The sequence below is a fragment of the Salvelinus fontinalis genome, chromosome 3 (assembly GCF_029448725.1).
Source record: "Salvelinus fontinalis isolate EN_2023a chromosome 3, ASM2944872v1, whole genome shotgun sequence".
In the NCBI taxonomy this organism is placed as follows: domain Eukaryota; kingdom Metazoa; phylum Chordata; class Actinopteri; order Salmoniformes; family Salmonidae; genus Salvelinus; species Salvelinus fontinalis.
Window position 1 is genome coordinate 33,384,376 of NC_074667.1, and position 12,521 is coordinate 33,396,896.

The following is a 12,521-nucleotide window of genomic DNA, read 5'->3' on the forward strand; positions in this document are numbered from 1 at the left end:
ATGTCAGGCAAAGAGGCACTGCGTTTGAAGGGTGGCCTTGAAATACATCCACAGGTACACCTCTAATTGACTCAAATGATGTCAATTAGCCAATCAGAAGCTTCTAAAGCCATGACATCATTTTATGGAATTTTCCAAGCTGTTTAAAGGCACAGTCAACTTATTGTATGTAAACTTCTGAACCACTGGAATTGTGATACAGTGAATTATAAGTGAAATAATCTGTGTGTAAACAATTGTTGGAAAAAATACTTGTGTCATGCACAAAGTAGATGTTCTAATTGACTTGCCAAAACTATAGTTTGTTAACAAGACATTTGTGGAGTGGTTGAAAAACGAGTTTTAATGACTCCAACCTAAGTGTATGTAAACTTCTGACTTCAATGGTACAAGCATGCCTTGTCTTACAGTATTTTTAATAGCTTTGGTGCAATTTTCTCGAGTATGTGGTACATTTACACAACTCTTAATACAAAACTCAAAACAGATAAGCTAAAAAAGAGTTGTTTCAAAACTCTAAGCACATTTTCAACTGACTGGGTACAACACACAAAATCATACAGTCACTTTTTCACCAAAATGAATCAGTTTCATCTAGAAATATGTTTCATATTGATGATATAAAATAATTGCCTTTCACAATGCAATGCTCACATTACTTTTGATATCATTCTCTTCTCTTTGGTTAAAATATATTTTACTATTACTTAATTTGATTGCTCTTAATTGAAGATCACTTAAACATTTGGTAAACCTATATATTTTACATGTAAACAGATACTGTTTAGAACTACTGTGCCATTCAGAGGGTGAATGGGCAAGACAAAATATTTAAGTGTCTTTAAACGGGGTATGGTAGTAGGTGCCAGGCTCACCAGTTTGAGTGTGTCTAGAACTGCAAAAGCTGCTGGCTCTTTCATGCTCAGCAGTTTCTGTGTGTATCACAACCAACTTGACACACCTGCGGGAAGCATTGGATTCAACATGGACCAGCATCCCTGTGGAATGCCTTCCACACCTTGTAGTTCATACTCAAATTAATTGAGGCTGTTCTGATGGCAAAAGTGCAACTTAATGTAAGGAAGGTTTTCCTCTTGGGCAGTTAAAACCTTTCGGATTAACTGAACTGAGATGCTGTGATTGTTGGTCTCCTGTTTACCTATGATCTTGCTCAAATGGGAAGCATTTCTTCAAGTGGCTATGGAGGTGGACGTTTGGTGTGCAATAGTGTTTTCCATACAACCTTGCAAAGCTCTCACAGAACTGTTGCAATTGGTGATGAGCCTCTCCGAACCGGTCCACTGTGATACACCTTGTACATGAGATTGTAAGGGCTTTAACAAAATCGGTCCAGCAATCATAATGGGCATAAGTTAAGAGCGAATAAGGAGTAAACGCAATTTTTCAATTCTTGTGCATTGAAATGAGAAAACCCTGATGAGTTTTTAGCGGGTAGTTGGCCCATGTCTGCAGGTGCTTTCAGTGCATGAACTTTAAGAGGGAATTTTCTTAGTATTCCATCATCCAGCACACCAATATTCTTCCAGGTGGTTAAACATGTTTTCCTGTCCCCAATAAAGGATTATGGATTATGCATGTCTATGTGCATGACATTTGGAAATTTAAATAGCTCCGAGAATCTGTCCCCAGTTTCAGTTTTGCTCTCTGCCTTGGTCTTCACCTGTGTCCACATACTCCCTTGCATTTTGTGAACTTCTTTCTGTCGTTGCAGTACATGGTTTCCTGTCCAGTGCATGATGGAGTAATCTGCTTTTTCACCCCATTCCATTGAAATGTCTGTAGACATTTGGTGCAACCTTTGTGAGCTTGACCTGAATCTGTGTTGTTGAACAGTAAAAAAAAAGGTGGTGGTGAAATCCCAAGTAGGCTGCATGAAAGTTAAAAACATCGCACGAACAAAATACTTTTCGAATAAAAGTTTCTAATAGAATGACATTGAAAATAAAGAGGGGTTTTAAAGGCCCAGCAATAAAGTAGACAACTTTGTACATTGTTATGATATATTATCAATGTGTAGTTTCATGACACACCGGTACAAACACATCAGCCAATAAAATGCGTGAGAATAGTATTTTATTTTATTTAACCTTTATTTAACTAGGCAAGTCAGTTAAGAACACATTCTTATTTACAATGACGGCCTACCAAAAGGCAAAAGGCCTCCTGCGGGGACAGGGGCTGGGATTAAAAATAAAAACATAGGACAAAACACACATCACCACAAGAGAGACACCACAACACTACATAAAGAGAGACCTAAGGCAACAACATAGCATGGCAGCAACACATGACAACACAGCAAGTTAGCAACACCATATGGTAGCAACACAACATGGCAGCAACACAACATGGTAGCAGCACAAAACATGTTACAAATATTATTGGTCACAGACAACAGCACAAAGGCAAGAAGGTAGAGACAGCAATATATCACGCAAAGCAGCTATAAATGTCAGTAAGAGTGTCCATGATTGAGTCTTTGAATGTTTTTTGCAGCTCATTCCAGTCTCCAGATGCAGCGAACTGAAAAGACGAGCTACCCACGGATGTGTGTGCTTTGGGGACCTTTAACAGGATGTGACTGGCAGAATGGGTATTGTATGTGGAGGATGAGGGCTGCAGTAGATATCTCAGATAGGCGTAGAGATTGAAAAGTAAATAATAAAAAAGTAAACTAATAAAACCAGAAGTGAGGGCATGACGGTTGAAAATGACCAATCAAATGAATACGATTTGAAAACTCTGTCATACCCCTAGACATTAAAACCGGGAGGGGGGGGGGGTATGAAAACAATATATTCCTGTAGCTAGCTAGCAATGAACAACTCCCGGAATTTCTACTCATCACACCAAGCCATGGAAATTATTTGTATTAAAAAAAGCTATCTAGCTAACTAGCATTGTAGCATAGCTATCTCTGCTAGCTAGCAGAGTCAAATTAGTCAAATTACAACAGCCAATATAGACAACAATTAACATTACTAGTCAGTTAACAAACATTGTAGTTGACATTATCATTTTACATGGATTTTAGTTGTAGGACTAAGAAATTGCACGTTGCTGTTTGACTAGAACAAGATGATGTTAGCTGGCAAGCAAAGCTAGCTACCTAGCTAGTTACCAAAGTATAGTTGGCTAATGTTCGCTAGCTACCCAACATTGGTGGAAGAACGGATAGCTTGTTAGCTAGTTAGCTAACGTTAGCTACCTAACCAAGCCTAGTAAAATACACCAAGGAGACAAGTGGCTATTGACCGTTTATTTTTTTCGTTGATACAATTAGTTCATCGGACCCGCGAGCCCGCTAGGGGTCTCTTTGTGTGAGGGAATGATGCATCATGAGGGCATGGATTTCCAACAACTGATGTCATGGCCAGGCTGAATCAGATGCTGAACTACAAAACAATGGCTGATATGAACGAAAGATGGATGACTCAAGTAGGCCAACTAGCTATTCCAGCAACAACAACAGCAGCAGCAGCTACAGCAGAGCACTTCTCCAGTGACTTAAAAGGAAGCGGTGATGGTCATTCGGCGAGCAAGACCCTTTTTTTCAATTTTTGCCTAAAATGACATACCCAAATCTAACTGCCTGTAGCTCAGGCCCTGCAGCAAGGATATGCATATTCTTGGTACCATTTGAAAGGAAACACTTTGAAGTTTGTGGAAATGTGAAAGGAATGTAGGAGAATATAACACAATAGATCTGGTAGAAGAAAATTGAAAGAAAAAAACAAAACAAAAATTAAACCACCATCTTTGAAATGCAAGAGAAAGGTCACAGTTCTAGCCATCACTCTGGTTGTAATTCCAATAGTGTCCACACGATGGCAGCAGTGTATGTGCAAAGTTTCAGATGGATATCTTGAAGTATGAGTGAACTACAAAACGTTTAGTGTGAAGTCCCCACATTTGGGCTAATCGTGAAGGAGACATTCGCATTCATATTACATTTCTCTGTAAGAATATCATAAAATCTGTATACTTGGACGTTGATTTAGCTTTCAAAGTATTAGTAGCCATATTATAAGTTAAACATTTGCAAAACAACCAGTTTTCATAACTTCAAAACTCTGAATATCTTTATAATTGTTGTCTAAAATTAAAAGGCATGCTGTCGTACAAGGTTAGAAGCTACATTTGACGACATATGGTTTCCAGATACTCCCGTAAAGCCCAGATCCTTGGCTATCTAGCTAGCTTTGTGTGACCCCGATTGGTGCTTATTTGACAAAGATAAAGTTGTTCAAGTGATGGCCGCCCGCGTCATCGGCGTGCCATGAAGGCGTCGCTCTCTGAACAAATATGGTGTCCTATAGGATATAGTACATCACTAATGAAATAATGAAGTCTTTTTACCTTCTAGGATCTCTGAGGAATACATACGAACATGATTTGACTTGTTGAAACAACATTTATGGTGAGATTTTTACAGATTCCTTTCTTTGCAAATTGAACGAGTGGAAACACAAAATTGATCGTGCATGCTATATGGACCTTTTTAGGATATGAAAAATAATTGTATCTAACAAAATGACACTTCATGTTATCACTGGGACCCTTTGGATAATAAATCAGAGCAAGATTTCAGAATGTAAGTACACATTTCACCTTCAGAGGTGAATTTATCAAACCTACCGCGGTGAAAAAAAGTGTTTTGTTGTTAGGAGCTCTCCTCAAACAATTAATCAATCAATCAATCAAATGTATTTATAAAGCCCTTCTTACATCAGCTGATGTCACAAAGTACTGTACAGAAACCCAGTCTAAAACCCCAAACAGCAAGCAATGCAGGTGTAGAAGCACGGTGGCTAGAAAAAACTCCCTAGAAAGGCCAGAACTGAGGAAGAAACCTAGAGAGGAACCAGGCTATGAGGGGTGGCCAGTCCTCTTCTGGCTGTGCCGGGTGGAGATTATAACAGAACATGGCCAACATGTTCAGATGTTCATAGATGACCATCAGGGTCAAATGATAATAATCACAGTGCTTGTAGAGGGTGCAACAGGTCAGCACCTCAGGAGTAAATGTCAGTTGGCTTTTCATAGCCGATCATTCAGAGTATCTCTACCGCTCCTGATGTCTCTAGAGAGTTGGAAACAGCTGGTCTGGTTCGGGTAGCACGTCTGGTGAACAGGTCAGGGTTCCATAGCCGCAGGCAGAACAGTGGAACTGGAGCAGCAGCATGACCAGGTGGACTGGGGACAGTAAGGGGTCATCAGGCCAGGTAGTCCTGAGACATGGTCCTAGGGCTCAGGTCCTTCAAGAGAGAGAGAGAGAGATAAAGAAAGAAAGAAAGAAAGAAAGAAAGAAAGAAAGAAAGAAAGAAAGAAGAAAGAGAGAGCGAATTAGAGAGAGCATACTTAAATTCACACAGGACACCTGATAAGATGGGAGAAATACTTCAGATATAACAGACACATAAACTATTGCAGCATAAATACTGGAGGATGAGACAGGAGGGATCGGGAGACACTGTGGCCCCGTCCAAAAGCATGGCAATTTTTCATAGTAATTGTCACGCCCTAACCTTAGAGATCCTTTTTATGTCTCTATTTTGGTTTGGTCAGGGCGTGAGTTGGGGTGGGCATTCTATGTCTGGTGTTCTATGTTTTCTTTTCTATGTGTTTGGCCGGGTGTGGTTCTCAATCAGAGGCAGCTGTCTATCGTTGTCTCTGATTGAGAACCGTACTTAGTTAGCCTTTTTCCACCTGTGTGTTGTGGGTAGTTGTTTTCTGTTTTGTGTTGTTGCACCAGACAGAACTGTTTCGTTTCGTTCACTCTCCACCTCCACCTCCACGCACCAGCCCTCCGGTAGCAGCCCCCGCACCAGGCTGTCTCTCTGTCTCCTCACTACCGGTGCTCCCGTCTGTCCAGCGCCGCCAGGGTCTTCCATCTGTCCAGCGCCGCATGAGCTGCCCGTCTGTCCAGCGCCGTCTGAGCTGCTCGTCTGCCCAGCGCCGTCTGAGCTGCCCGTCTGCCCAGCGCCATCTGAGTTGCCCGTCTGGCCAGCGCCATCTGAGATGCCCGTCTGCCCAGCACCATCTGAGCCGCCCGTCTGCCCAGCGCCATCTGAGCCGCCCGTCTGTCCAGCGCCATCTGAGCCGCCCGTCTGTCCAGCGCCATCTGAGCCGCCCATCTGTCCTGAGCCGCTAGAGCCGTCCGTCAGTCAGGAGCCGCCAGAGCCGCCCGCCAGTCAGGAGCCGCCAGAGCCGCCCGCCAGTCAGGAGCCGCCAGAGCCGTCCGCCAGTCGGGAGCCGCCAGAGCCGCCCGCCAGTCGGGAACTCCCAGAGCCGCCCACCAGTCGGGAGCTGCCAGAGCCGCCCGCCCGTCGGGAGCTGCCAGAGCCGCCCGCCAGTCGGGAGCTGCCGGAGCTGCCTTTCAGTCCGGAGCTGCCTTTCAGTCCAGAGCTGCCCCTCAGTCCGGAGTTGCCCCTCAATCCGGAGTTGCCCCTCAGTCCGGAGTTGCCCCTCAGTCCGGAGTTTCCCCTCAGTCCGGAGCTGCCCCTCAGTCCGGAGCTGCCCCCTCAGTCCAGTGGGGCCATTTAGTAGGGTTGCCAATCCTAGGTCGGCGGCGAGGGTCGTCGTTCCTAGGAGAACACTAAAGCGGACAAAGACTATGGTGGAGTGGGGTTCACGTCCAGCGCTAGAGCCGCCACCGCGACAGACAGATGCCCACCCAGACCCTCCCCTATAGGTTCAGGTTTTGCGGCCGGAGTCCGCACCTTGGGGGGGGGGAGATACTGTCACGTTCTGACCATAGTTCTTTTGTGTTTTCTTTGTTTTAGTGTTGGTCAGGATGTGAGCTGAGTGGGCATTCTATGTTGTGTGTCTAGTTTTCCAGTTTCTATGTTTGGCCTGATATGGTTCTCAATCAGAGGCAGGTGTTAGTCATTGTCTCTGATTGGGAACCATATTTAGGTAGCCTGTTTTGTGTTAGGTTTTGTGGGTGGTTGTCTTCTGTCTTCGTGTGTCTGCACCAGACAGAGCTGTTTCGGTTTTTCACATTTGTTGTTTTGTATTTTGTAGTGTTCACGTTTATCGTCTTTATTAAACATGATGAACACTAACGACGCTGCGCTTTGGAGCTCTCCTTCGTCCACAGAAGAAAGCCGTTACAGCTCTGCATGATTTACAACTGTCCCTTTGACGGGATGCCGATCCTTAACAGAGCTCCACGTTTTGCTCTTCATTGTAATCAGAGGGCTGATATAAATACTATGCATGCCAGTCTCTCTTGGCTATGAGTTGAGGAGAGACTGACTGCATCACTTCTTCTTTTATAAGAAACGTTAATGTGTTGGAAATTGTTTGCATAGTCAACTTACACACAGCTCTGACACACACACATACCCCACCAGACATACCACCAGGGGTCTTTTCACAGTCCTCAAATCCAGAACAAATTCAAGAAAGCATACAGTATTATATAGAGCCCTTATTGCATGGAACTTCCTTTCATCTCATATTGCTCAAATAGACAGCAAACCTGGTTTAAAAAAAACTGATAAAGCAACGCCTCTCCCCTATTTGACCTCGATAGTTTGTGTGTATGCATTGATATGTAGGCTACGTGTGCCTTTTTTTAAATGAGCTGTTCTTGTTTATTGATGTTCTGCATTATGTCATGTTTCATGTTTTGTGTGGACCCCAGGAAGAGTAGCTGCTGCTTTTGCTACAGCTAATGGGGATCCTAATAAAATACCAAAATACCAAAGGAACGGGATATAAAAAAGCATTGCCAGAGACAGGTTTGTTTATAAATGTCAACCAATGCATACATTTTATATACAGTACAACTATTTTTGAAAAGTTGAGACTGATTCCACAGATTTTAGTGTGCTTTTTTAGATTCCGATGTTCAAGACTGTTTGTTTATTGGGCAAAATAACTTATTGTCTCCTGGCTCTGGCCAGTCGTTCAAAATAACTCTTTGATGAAGAGAAGTAGCGATTTGCGGGGGCAACTGAAGGCATGACGTCTGATGTGGAGACAAACCCAGAGGACCTGGATGCATTTTTAATAACCTCCACCTCAGCTCTACCCAGAACATCTGGTTGTGCAATAGAGGGGGGGGAGGGCTGTAACAATAAAGAGGGAGGGGGTTGTAACAATGGTGAGGTGTGAGGGAATGTGTCAGAATAACTTAATGGCATGTCTCAGGCTGGACACGTTGGAAGTCAAGATCTGTAGTCTCCACCGAGTGTTGTTAACACCCCATGGTTCCCCTTATCTAACAGTCGGTGGATAAACCAGCTTTTGAGTGTTCAGAGATAAAACACCTGTTCTTCGGACTGGCATGGAAAGTCTTCAGAGGTGTGAGGATAATAATGAGTGAAACTAGGGTATTTGGTGCAGTGCAAGTGCTCAAGAGAAGCTTGATGCAAACTAGTGCCTGCTAAGCATCATGTTTCTTTCATTTTTTTCATTTGATTATATTGTGAAAGATGTTTTCAATGATCACACCTTTGATCACAAATGGGATAGAAATTATGGAAATTTGATGTTCAGTCAATTTTATTGGGTAGTGCAAGTGTATTGCTTAGTGTCAAAACAGTGTAATGTACTGTAATATACCCATACAGTTCATTGGGAAAAGTTTTCAGACCCCTTGACTTTTCCCCCATTTTGTTACGTTACAAAAACAGCAAAAACAGGTTAAGACATTTTTGCAATTTTATACATAAGTATTCAGACACTTTCTTCAGTACTTTGTTGAAGCACATTTGGCAGTGATTAAAGCCTCATGTCTTCTTGGGTATGACGCAACAAGCGTGGCATACCTGTATTTGGGGAGTTTCTCCCATTTTTCTCTGCAGATCCTCTCAAGCTCTGTCAGGTAGGATGGGAGCGTCGCGGCACAGCTATTTTCAGGTTTCTCCAGAGATGTTTGATTGGGTTCTAGTCCGGGCTCTGGCTGACCCACTCAAGGACATTCAGAGACTTGTCCCGAAGCCACTCCTGCGTTGTCTTGGCTGTGGACTTAGGGTCGTTGTCCTGCTGGAAGGTAAACCTTCACCGCAGTCTGAGGCCCTGAGCGCTCTGGAGCAGGTTTTCATCAAGGATCTCTCTGTACTTTGCTCCATTCATCTTTCCCTCTATCTTGACTAGTCTCCCAGTCCCTGCCGCTGAAAAACATCCCCACAGCATGATGCTGCCACCACCATGCTGCGACCACCATGCTTCACCATAGGGATGGTGCCAGGTTTCCTTTAGACATGATGCTAAGCATTCAGGCCAAAGAGTTCAGTCTTGGTTTCATCAGACCCAAGAATCTTGTTTCCCATGGTCTGACAGTCCTTTAGGTGCCTTTTGGCAAACTCCAAGCGGGCTGTCCTGTGTCTTTTACTGAAGAGTGGCTTCTGTCTGGCCACTCTACCATACAGGCCTGATTGGTGGAGTGCTGCAGAGATGGTTGTCCTTCTGGAAGTTTCTCCAGTCTCCACAGAGGAACTCTGGAGCTCTGTCAGAGTGACTATCGGGTTCTTGGTCACCTCCCTGACTAAGGCCCTTCTCCCCCGATTGCTCAGTTTGGCCAGGCAGCCAGCTCTAGGAAGAGTCTTGCTGGTTACAAACTTATTCCATTTAAGAATGATGGAGGCCACTGTGGTCTTGGGAACCTTCATTGCTGAAGACATTTTTTGGTACCGTTCCCCAGATCTGTGCCTCGACACAATCCTGTCTCGGCGCTCTACGGACAATTCCTTCGACCTCATGGCTTGGTTTTTGCTCTGACATGCACTGTCAACTGTGGGACCAACTACACTTCCGTGCATAGTTTTTCATCAATGGCTATTAAGAAATGCTCGCGGTCATGACAGCAGGCTATCCAGAGTAGTCTTGGGGGTGATGTTTGATGTGGGTGTTTCTTGGGTATGTCTTTCCCATTCAATCACAAAACAAGTGCAGTAGCGAGTACAGGGAGGTAAGCTAAGCTAGCTTTGCTATGGAGAGAACAAAGTTTTGAAGTTGAGGACTTCTCCCCTCCTGACTGACTCCCCATCTCAAAATGGTCAGCTAATCCAGTTCTATGTGTAGGCTGAAGCCTGTGCTGACCTTGTGTTTAGCCAAGCGGGCAGCAGCTGGCTAGCATAGCTTGGTGATAGTCAATATTCTCTCTAAGCTGCGCGCTTGCGCGTACCTCCTCCAGGGCTGCCACACAGAAGAAATGCCATGCAGAGACACAAGAGATTGAACTTCACTGAGTTCGCCCCGTTAGTTTGCATTAAATAGATCAACTTTTTTTTCTGTGATCAAATCAAAGTTATATCAGCCCCTTTTTAAACGCAACAAACCAAAACAAATCTAACTTTGCAAGATTGAGTCTGTGATGTTGTATGAGAGCCATAGCGCAACGAAGTAGAATTCTATTGGCTGGGGTAGCCTATGAGCGGTCTTTCAATCACCAGTGACTGAATGGCTTTTCAGATCAGAGCACAGAGCTGTACATGTTCACAAAATTTTGTTGATATCTTGGCTAGTTAGCGAGCTATCAGAACAGTTATAGATAAGTATAGGTCAGCGATGGGGAGTTAGTGCTTCCTACAAGAGTACAAAACATGTATTGTAGGCTACAATTCAAGCTGTCTTTGAAAATCTGGTTAGGTAAAAAGCTTACCTCTTAATTAAAGGGGCAGTGTTGTATTTTGAGACAGTCTTGAATATGCAAATACGCCAATAGCCAGAGAGGTAGCCTACATCGTCTAATTCTCTGTTTGGTAAAAATAATTTATTGTATTTTGTAAAGTGATTTCTTGCATCATACAACACAATACAATGCAATTTACAGTCACCTATTTGGCCAATGGGGTTACAGACCAAGTAGAATATAATTTATTAATATCAAGCCCTTCATAATGTAAAAACGTTTTTAAAAGTCTTATGCAATGTAGGCCTGCATTGAACACCACATATAGGCTACTGTAGGCTATATCATAGAAATCAAAAGTTATTTCCGTGTGAAAATGTTATGGGATTTGCTCCATCCCAAGTGCAGGTTCCATGCAGGTATCTGTGAACACATACACACAGTCACTGTTCTATTACCAATGGCAGTTAGAATAGGTGATATCTGACACACAAACAGAAACTATGTTGAAGTTTGAACAGGTCAGACTAAACCTACCTAATTCTGATCTCCCCATCGACGACCGTTGGTGAGCAGGCAAGAGGTGAGGCTGGAGGTGAGGTCTTTGCCAGAGCCCTATTGATGGGCATTGCAGCATAGATCAGCTTCTGGCCCCTCATCAAAGATACTGGTCGGTCACACGCAAACATACTGATTACATTATCAATGGTGGTTATGATTAGCCGGGTGAAACCAACCTAATCGCTGTGTTCACATTTTTATTTCACTTCAGATATCATAAAACGTGAAGTGAAATAGGATAGTGAACACCGCGATCAGGCTGGTTCCACCAGGCTAGGTTATGCTCTGGACATTATATCTAATAAGTAGAAAATAAGCAACAAATAACGTCAGTTTACATAAATTATGTTTTACAATTGGGTTATCAAATGTGTCAAAGTAATGAAGTGGGTTACCTTCTGTATTTGTACAAATGATGAGCCTGTGAAAGCTGTTGCTGCTGACTGGAGCCTGTGAAAGCTGTTGCTGCTGACTGGAGCCTGTGAAAGCTGTTGCTGCTGACTGGAGCCTGTGAAAGCTGTTGCTGCTGACTGGAGCCTTTGAAAGCTGTTGCTGCTGACTGGAGCCTGAGAAAGCTGTTGCTGCTGACAGGTGCTGGCTGGATACTTGCCAGCATGTGGCTGACTGTTCCATTCATAGAAATGCTCACAGCAAGGGCATGTCTGCAGGAGGGCCCCCTTGCTCGTTTTCTCTATGCTGCATGTTCGGCCGTAAACTGGACATCTCTCGAACAACTGCAGCAGCCAATCTTATGAGGTGGTGTTGACTGGCAGGGCCTGTGACAGGGTGATATAACATACAGCCAAGTGGTAAATTGCATTTTGTTCTTAAGAAAGAACAAAGTTTTTCACTAATGTACTTCACAACCAAACTGACTCTACTACTGCAGTTGTTTTTGCTTGGCTGGGGAATTAGCATACTAGTTTATTAAGCTGAGTATTTTTTGATACAACTTTTCACATTACACACATTACCTGTCGTTGTTGATGAAGCTGTCTGTGTCATCAGGGCAGTATTTGGCGCTGCTATCAGAGGCCTCATTATGGCGTGTTCTTTACATAGGAGTCGAGGGAGATATGATGTGATTTATTTGACAATTAAAGAAAAACACAATACATCCACACGTGGATACAATGCATTTAAAAATAACATTGAGGATAACACAAACAAGTTTTGAAACTTCATTCCATTGTGGTCCTTTTGTTAACAAAATACATCATTCATTAAGGAAAAACAAATTAAAGATGGAAAACAGGTGGAGTTGAGGCAGTTTGGAAACGTCAGTATGGCGTGAGCGGAGGGTGCATGGATGGTACAGCACAGACAGGGAGAAAATCAGTCTGTCAGATAAGCC

General features: G+C 43.4%; 1 long non-coding RNA gene across 1 annotated transcript in view; it reads right to left on the reverse strand.

Moving 5' to 3' along the window:
* Window positions 1-3,265: 3,265 nt before the first annotated feature.
* The window catches only part of LOC129844822 (uncharacterized), a 61,128-nt gene continuing 51,872 nt past the window's right edge, over window positions 3,266-12,521 (reverse strand). The window contains exons 2-5 of the long non-coding RNA XR_008758015.1: window positions 12,142-12,219; window positions 11,563-11,943; window positions 11,144-11,273; window positions 3,266-5,279 (exon numbers count right to left, since the gene is read on the reverse strand). This is a non-coding gene — a long non-coding RNA (uncharacterized LOC129844822). The remainder of the gene's footprint in view (window positions 5,280-11,143; window positions 11,274-11,562; window positions 11,944-12,141; window positions 12,220-12,521) is intronic.